Source organism: Rhamphochromis longiceps, linkage group LG1 (assembly GCF_057381845.1).
Source record: "Rhamphochromis longiceps isolate RC_006_pf linkage group LG1, R_longiceps_female_GT1.1, whole genome shotgun sequence".
NCBI classification, from domain to species: Eukaryota; Metazoa; Chordata; class Actinopteri; order Cichliformes; family Cichlidae; genus Rhamphochromis; species Rhamphochromis longiceps.
Genome location: NC_140557.1, coordinates 17751731 through 17759134, shown reverse-complemented (window position 1 = coordinate 17759134; position 7404 = coordinate 17751731).

Below are 7404 nucleotides of genomic sequence, written 5' to 3'. Positions count from 1 at the left end.
TTCATGGTGTAATTCACCTGCTTCAGCACTTTAGTGCAGTGGAGCGGAGGAGAAAGAGTGGTAATGATAACAATGCTTATTAAACAATACATGTGAGGGTCCAAAATTACCAAACCTCTGAGACTGCAGCTCTGAGGAGTCTGTGTAATGCATCATAATGAGACAATTTTATCTGTTTCAAAATGTCCCATTATGCTAGTTCTTAACTTTTCCCTGAATTCTCCTTTCAGTGCGATATAGCAGTAATAGTAAAGAAGGGAGGCAATTACTTGCACGCACCACGATCATTCAGTTACTTTAACATATCATGCATAATTACTGGTATTTTAAAACCACTTTAGTAAAGGATCCACACACTGCAGAATACAGCGGAGCAAAGTAGCTTTATCCGTGTGACTAACACTACTGTAACACAGACAGATAGCCCCCTGGAGAGTGTAAGTCTGGTGAACATAATCTGTCTCCCACTTTGTGTGTGTGTGTGTGTGTGTGTGTGTAGACCTGCTGCAGGGTAGCAGTGTCAGTAATACACAGTAGCAGCAGGAATCACTCTTTCAATTGTGACAACTATTTAGCTCTTGTGTGCTCACGTGACAAATTGAGCACGGAAATCACCTATTGGGAAGGGAAGATGTGGAGATGGACATGTAGTGGCAGGGGAACCACCGCTGGTTAACACTGACCCAAATCTGAAATGTTTTTAGGCTGTAACTTTTATTTATGTATAGTTTTTGATGGTCTGTTTTGATCTTGACTAAAACCCAGGGACTTTCCTAGAAAAGCAACAGGGATTTGGATAATGATGTGGTCGTCTGGTCAGGCTTTCAATGGGAATACTGTTCACAAAAAGCAACAACAAGGCACGGCTTTTAAAGTTTGTGCCGTTCAACATGATCCAAAGTGCGATGAAAGTCAAACGGCACCCCTCAAAGCAGTGCCCAACTCTCTATATTACTTTGTCCTCTTTGACAGCTGGAGAAGTAATATTTGGCCACTTCATCCATACAGCTTGTCTTGATTCATGCATTTGATTTGCTTTGTGTGGGCTGATAGTGCTGCCATGAATGGAGAGGAGGCAGGGGGAAGAGTGACAAGTCAAGTGGCTGCCACACTGATAAATAGCCTTGGTTTGTTTTAGTTTTTTTTTCTTAGCTTCATCTGTTTAAGAGAGGCTCAGAGCGCTCCTGTTAGCTTAAGAGTCCCAGGGAGATTCTTATCCCTGGGAAGGTGGTATTGGTACACAGCTCTCCTCTTTGGGTAAGTAACTCTCCTTTAGCCACATGCCTAATGATGCTAGCCAGCATCTGGTACAGGTGGCCCGAGTGATTCTTTATATTGAAATAGAGCTGGGCGATATGAGATTTTTTCATATCACGATATGTTTTTTTTCATTTCAGGCGATAACGATATCTATCACGATATAAGCCAAATAACTATATTTGTAAGATTTAAATGTGCCGTTGCTCACAAGTAAAATGTGAAATAATCAGCAGCTTGTTTTTAAATATTTATTTCCCATAATAAGTTCAACAGGGTAGATGTACTTAAGGAACATGAGACTTTTTCAGATAAATAAAGGCAAATATTGCAAACTACACAAAAGGCAGCTGCTAAAGCGTTTAAGTTTCAAAATAGAACAAACGAAACAGACTAAATTGTCAATTCCACTTAGAAACAAAATATTAATTCTAAAAATAAATCTTAGTTTGTTTTACAGAAGAACAGACAAAACTGACTAACTTTTGTCAATATCAAATAAACTGAGAACTAAAAGGAAATTCTCAATCTCTCCTTGTTGTATAGCTGAGCTTTTCAAACAGTTGTAACAGTTACTTTAGTCTGACAAAAGCCGAATGATGAATTAGCGCTTCCAGTCAGAGACTGAGGCTACGTCCACACGTACACGGGTATTTTTGAAAACGGAGATTTTCCGTTTTCGTTTTAAAAAATAATCCCGTCCACACATAAAGGGAGAAATGAAAGAAAACGCTGCTATGAACATGCCAAAGCAGCAGGTGGCGCTAGATTCCTAACCGTGCAGAAATGTTGGCCAATCAGAAGTCTAGAAGCCTCGGTGGGAAAAAGTAAACAAAGCTGGGGCATAGAAGCAGAACCGAGTCGTATGTGTGGAGGGACAGTAACTGTGTGTATATGTAAGCATTTAAACACTGCAGAGAGTAGAATTAACAGTAACAGTATTGTAGAAATTCATTTCACCGAAACAATAACGTGGCGCACAGTGTGACGCATGCACCAGTTTATTGTATTTCCAGACTTGCTTTCGGCACAATTTACAGTGCACGCTACTCTGTTTTTTGTCAGACTTGAAATAGCCGAAATACCTTCACACTACGGAACTTCTATGGCTCTTCCGTTCGACAATCTCTCCGGCATTGGAACCATCATCTGTTTTCTCTTCGGTCACGCTCGGTTGATTTTTCTAGTCGGCACACTCATTTCCTCCATTATGCGCTGGCTCTTGTGCTGTACGTAACAAGTCACGCGACGTGACGCTGCGGCTGTGATTGGTTCGGCTCTGCGCTACTGAATTTGGATCGGCTGACCTTTTTTTTTTTTTAAGAGGACAAGAGCGGCGAGGTCTATCGCGATAGCTTAATTTCTCTATCGAGTAAAAGTTATATCGCGATACATATCGTTATCGTTCTATCGCCCAGCTCTATATTGAAAGAAGAACTGACACCAGGACGCTGCTAATTCTCTTTCCTTTCCCATAGATCCAATTTTAGGTTATTTCTCGTCCTTCTTTTACTTTACTCTTTTTTTTGTTTTGTTTTGTTTTTTGCCCGGGTACTTATTATTGCTGGCTTACAAAATCATGTTGTTCAGTTTTAGATCATAAATACCCAACCAGAATCAGTTTCTCTTCTGCTGCTATATTGCAAAGTTTAATCCCTTCTTGATTTTGATTCGGCAGTGAAAGAGAAGTTACACTGGCTGAACCAGAGGTGCACCACAAGTATAAATATTATTTGATAATGAAAGGACTTTTATTGCTGGTAATGTTTAGCTTCTTAGGATGTGTATAGAAGATATGTTTGTCAATTCAGAAATATTTCTCCTTTTCCTCTCACTTTCGGTCCCCTGATTGCTGTCCCTTTTTCCTGTAAGCAACAGTCTAGTTTGCAAGATTTGTAGAGTTCACACATAAAATATAGCATTTACGCGTTCAGCTTGCTTCACTTCATAAGTATTTTTTCCTTTTGTTTCCTCAGAGGTGCAGCTCTGGGCTCTTCTGAGACCAGGGCAGCAAGCATTAGCACGACAGTTCAAAGCCATCGCTGGGGGTGGGTTCAGAAGAAAGCACATATAAAGATGTGATCCAGCCTGGGTGTCAGTAGCACACCTGTGCATGTGGTGTGAACCACAAATTACCCCATCTGATTGTTTCAAATCAAATCAAATCAAATCACTTTTTATTGTCACATCACATGTGCAGGCACACTGGCACAGCACATGCGAGTGAAATTCTTGTGTGCGAGCCCCACAAGCAACAGAGATGTGCAAACACAACAACACAAACGAGCAAAATACAAGAATGGCCAACCTGAAACTAATAAATATATGTACAATATATAATAGTGTATGCATTTCTGGATGTGTATACTAAATATTTTCCTACGTGTGTGTGTGTGTGTGTGTGTGTGTGTGTGTGTGTGTGTGTGTGTGTGTGTGTGTGTGTGTGTGTGTGTATACACATTTTTACAAATTAAATAGTAAAAAAATAAAATAAAATAATAATAATAATAATAATAATAAAATATATAAAATATACAGAGTTGAATATGTGCAAAACAAGTGGCATTTATATACAGTGTGGAGTGCATAATGTTGAAGTTCCAGTAGTGAAGCTGAGGTGTCTATGACGTGTTCAGCAGTCTGATGGCCTGATGGAAAAAGCTGTCTCTCAGTCTGCTGGTACGGGACCGGATGCTGCAGAACCTCCTTCCTGATGGAAGCAGTCTGAACAGTTTATGGCTGGGGTGACTGGAGTCCTTGATGATCCTCCCCGCTTTCCTCAGGCACCGCTTCCTGTAGATGTCTTGGAGGGAGGGAAGCTCACCTCCAATTATCCGTTCAGAGCACCGCACTACTCGCTGGAGAGCTTTGCAGTTGTAGGCGGTGCTGTTGCCATACCAGGTGGTGATGCATCCAGTGAGGATGCTCTCAATGGCACAGTGATAGAAGGTCCTGAGGATGCGGGGGCTCATGCCGAATCTTTTCAGTCTCCTGAGAAAGAAGAGGCGCTGCTGGGCCTTCTTCACTGTTTTGTTTGTGTGTACTGACCACGTAAGATCCTCAGCCAGGTGTACGCCAAGGAACCGGAAGCTGCTCACTCTCTCCACAGCAGCGCCGTTGATGGTGATGGGGGTGTGTACTTCTCTGCTTGTTTCAGGGAAAAGAGAGGATCATCTTAGTTGTCTCTGATGGAACTGGGATGTTTATTTATGTCTAAAACAACATTCACTGCACCCAAATGCCTGCTGATCTCCTACAGTGTTTATTAAAAAGTTGATTAATTTGGTCCCCTATCACCTGTCAGAGAAGAAGTGACAGGAGTCCTAAGAGAATTATTCTTGCTCACAGTTTACACCGTGAGCTGTGTGAGATAATTGTAATTGCATCTGTAAAATAGGTTTATAGGATACTCCCACAGCACCCAATACCCTATATTTTTAGGCAATTAGTATAAATATAATGTACAACATCAGCGGTAAGTGTTTAAAAAAAAAAAAAGAGATTCAATGATGCTGCCATCTTATCTATTTATGCGATCACTAACCTAAATAATGCAGCCAGTTATTATCCCTTCCCTCACTGTTGTCACTGTGGAACAGCTCATCATTCCTCAGTCAGATCTTGTGATAACAGTGCAGGTCCCATGTGTGCTTACCTGTAGGAAAATTGCGTTTGGTGATATTTTCGTCAAGCTCCTAATTTTGCTTCATGATTTTTGAATGTTATATAAAATAGTTAACTTTTGCTCTGTCAGCGATGTGCTGAAATACTTACATGTAGGAAATATATTTTTTGCTTATTTTTGCTTTTTGGCAGGACACTCCAGTGGTAACTTCTCTGTCTCAAATTAAACCCTTATGTGCTGTTACAGATTTTACAGGCAATGTTCAATCAGTGAGAGTAGGGAAACACAGCATTGAGACAAAGTAAAAAAACAAAAACAAATTCCTAAAGAATTCAAGCAGAGTTAGGTGAAAAGTATTACTATTTAAACCCCAAATGTTTGCAAAGAAAGCAGTGTGGTAACTATTATGTAATTCTTTTAGATTGCCTTGCTAAAATGACAAGCGCACTTGTCAGCATGCAAGTGTAGTAGTCTATCCTTACGTGCTGAGGAAGAGGAAGAATGCCTGCAATGCACAGGAAAACCTACACGGGGAAGATGGAAATGACTGCAGCTCTGCCCCTACTTGTTGATTAGAACGGCAGTGCGGTAAACGTTTGTTATGGAAGCACTTTCCATTGTTATACAATGTTATAATATTTTACTTTATGCTTTTATTTGATGTTGTTTCCTATCTGGTACATACATGCGATTTTATACATTTCTGTATTTTTGAGGAATAAGATAAATATAATCACTAGCACTAAAAAAAATATTATACAGTGGTATTGAGTGAAATTTTCCTTGCTGTGTGAAGCGAATCCAGGATCCATATCAGTGAATTCCTACGTAGCAGTTATAGCAGTAGCACCACCACTCACACAACACAAACCTGGACTCCAAAAACAGAAATGAACTTTGAACTGTGGAGAAAATGGACTAAGGTGACATTACCAGTAGTAGCAGCAGTGAATAATTTGGCTGCATATGTTTTATTTATTTACTTTTTTTTTGTTTGCTATAAAGCATTTTTTTTCACCAAGTGCTCATTAGTTTCATGACTTTGGCTCCCGAGTCTAAACCTGGAGGATGTAGGCCTGAAGATTTCCGTTCAACGAACATTCGCTGCAGTTGAGTACACAGTTTTGTATTCATGTTGGCATAATAAAGGACGGGTGTAAAATAAAAATGACGTCATTACTTACACTCAGAGATCATCCCCTCACAGTGTACCTTAGATTTTTGTGTTGTACCTTAAAACCTAAAACAATTACATTTTTGTGTTTGCAGCCTTTAAGGAACCGTTGAGCTCAGTTGCATTGTAGAGTTCAACAGAAATGGTAACTATAGTTGAACTATGTGTGCATGCAATCATAACTGTTACCAGTATTATTCTTTTTTACCTATCCCTTAATTTCAGCTAGTCCATAAGCACTTTATAAATGAGTATTCTCCACCATCTTCTAAGCACTTAAAAAAACATTTTTAGTTCTTGCTGTCATTTATGACTGCAATTTCCCCCACCCCTGTCCAATTTATCCATATCTCTCAAACTGCTTAGTTTGATATGCGTAAAGAATGCAAATTAGCCACTTAGTAACCACATCAATTACCCACCTGGCCTCTTTTCAGCCCCACTGTGTTGTTTGCAAAACACTCGTTACGGTCCTGTAGTGATGAAGGCGGACAGTCGTTGGTGGAGTCCGCGTTATAGTTCGCTGTGGAACCAATTAGTACTCAATGCCCGCTGTCCTCTGAGACCTGTAAAACGGAGAAAGAGGCCGAGGCTTAAAACAATAATGTGTAACCGGGCTCCACCTTTATAATATCTAAGTATATTATTTAACAAGGATCAATGTCAATACTACTACTAAAGTTAACATATGTTTTACAATGTGTATACCTTGTGTAGTACATTATGGAGGAATGGAGCATAGAGGAGATAAAGCCAACAAAAGTAATCGAGAGAGACACACAGGACATGGGAAGTTGCAGAACAGAAGCCATATTTCAAATGTATTTTTAGAGGCTGCTAATTGACTCACTGCCTCCCCCGTGTCCCCTCTTCTTGATAAGGTGACGTCAGCAAAAGTCTTTTTCCGGCCCTCCTCTATTTCTAGAGGGAAGATTGGCCTGGTATCATCCGGTTGTGCTCTGAGTATAGGTCCTGTATCTCAGGATGGCAGGGCACAGAGACGGGAAGGCCTGGCTAGGGGAGGAAGAGGAGAAATAGATGGAGGTGAAACCGATCTGTCTCTTGTTATGTCCTCTGTCTTTGTCAGATAACCCAGGAAACATTTCAGACTCATATGCAGCTTTTAGAAGCTTGATTTAGATCCTCTCTTCTACACATAGCCTTCTCCATGAAACAAAAGAATTATGGTGGTATTGTTAGACAAAGGAACCTTGTGTGTAAAGTATGTGAGTATCACTGGGAGGAAGTCGTGCCTCTGCACCCGGGTGTGCATGTCATGCAATCTTCTGTTGAAAGTGTTTCTATGAAAGGAGCATAACTTTGGTGAACCCAGAGGAATTTTAATGTA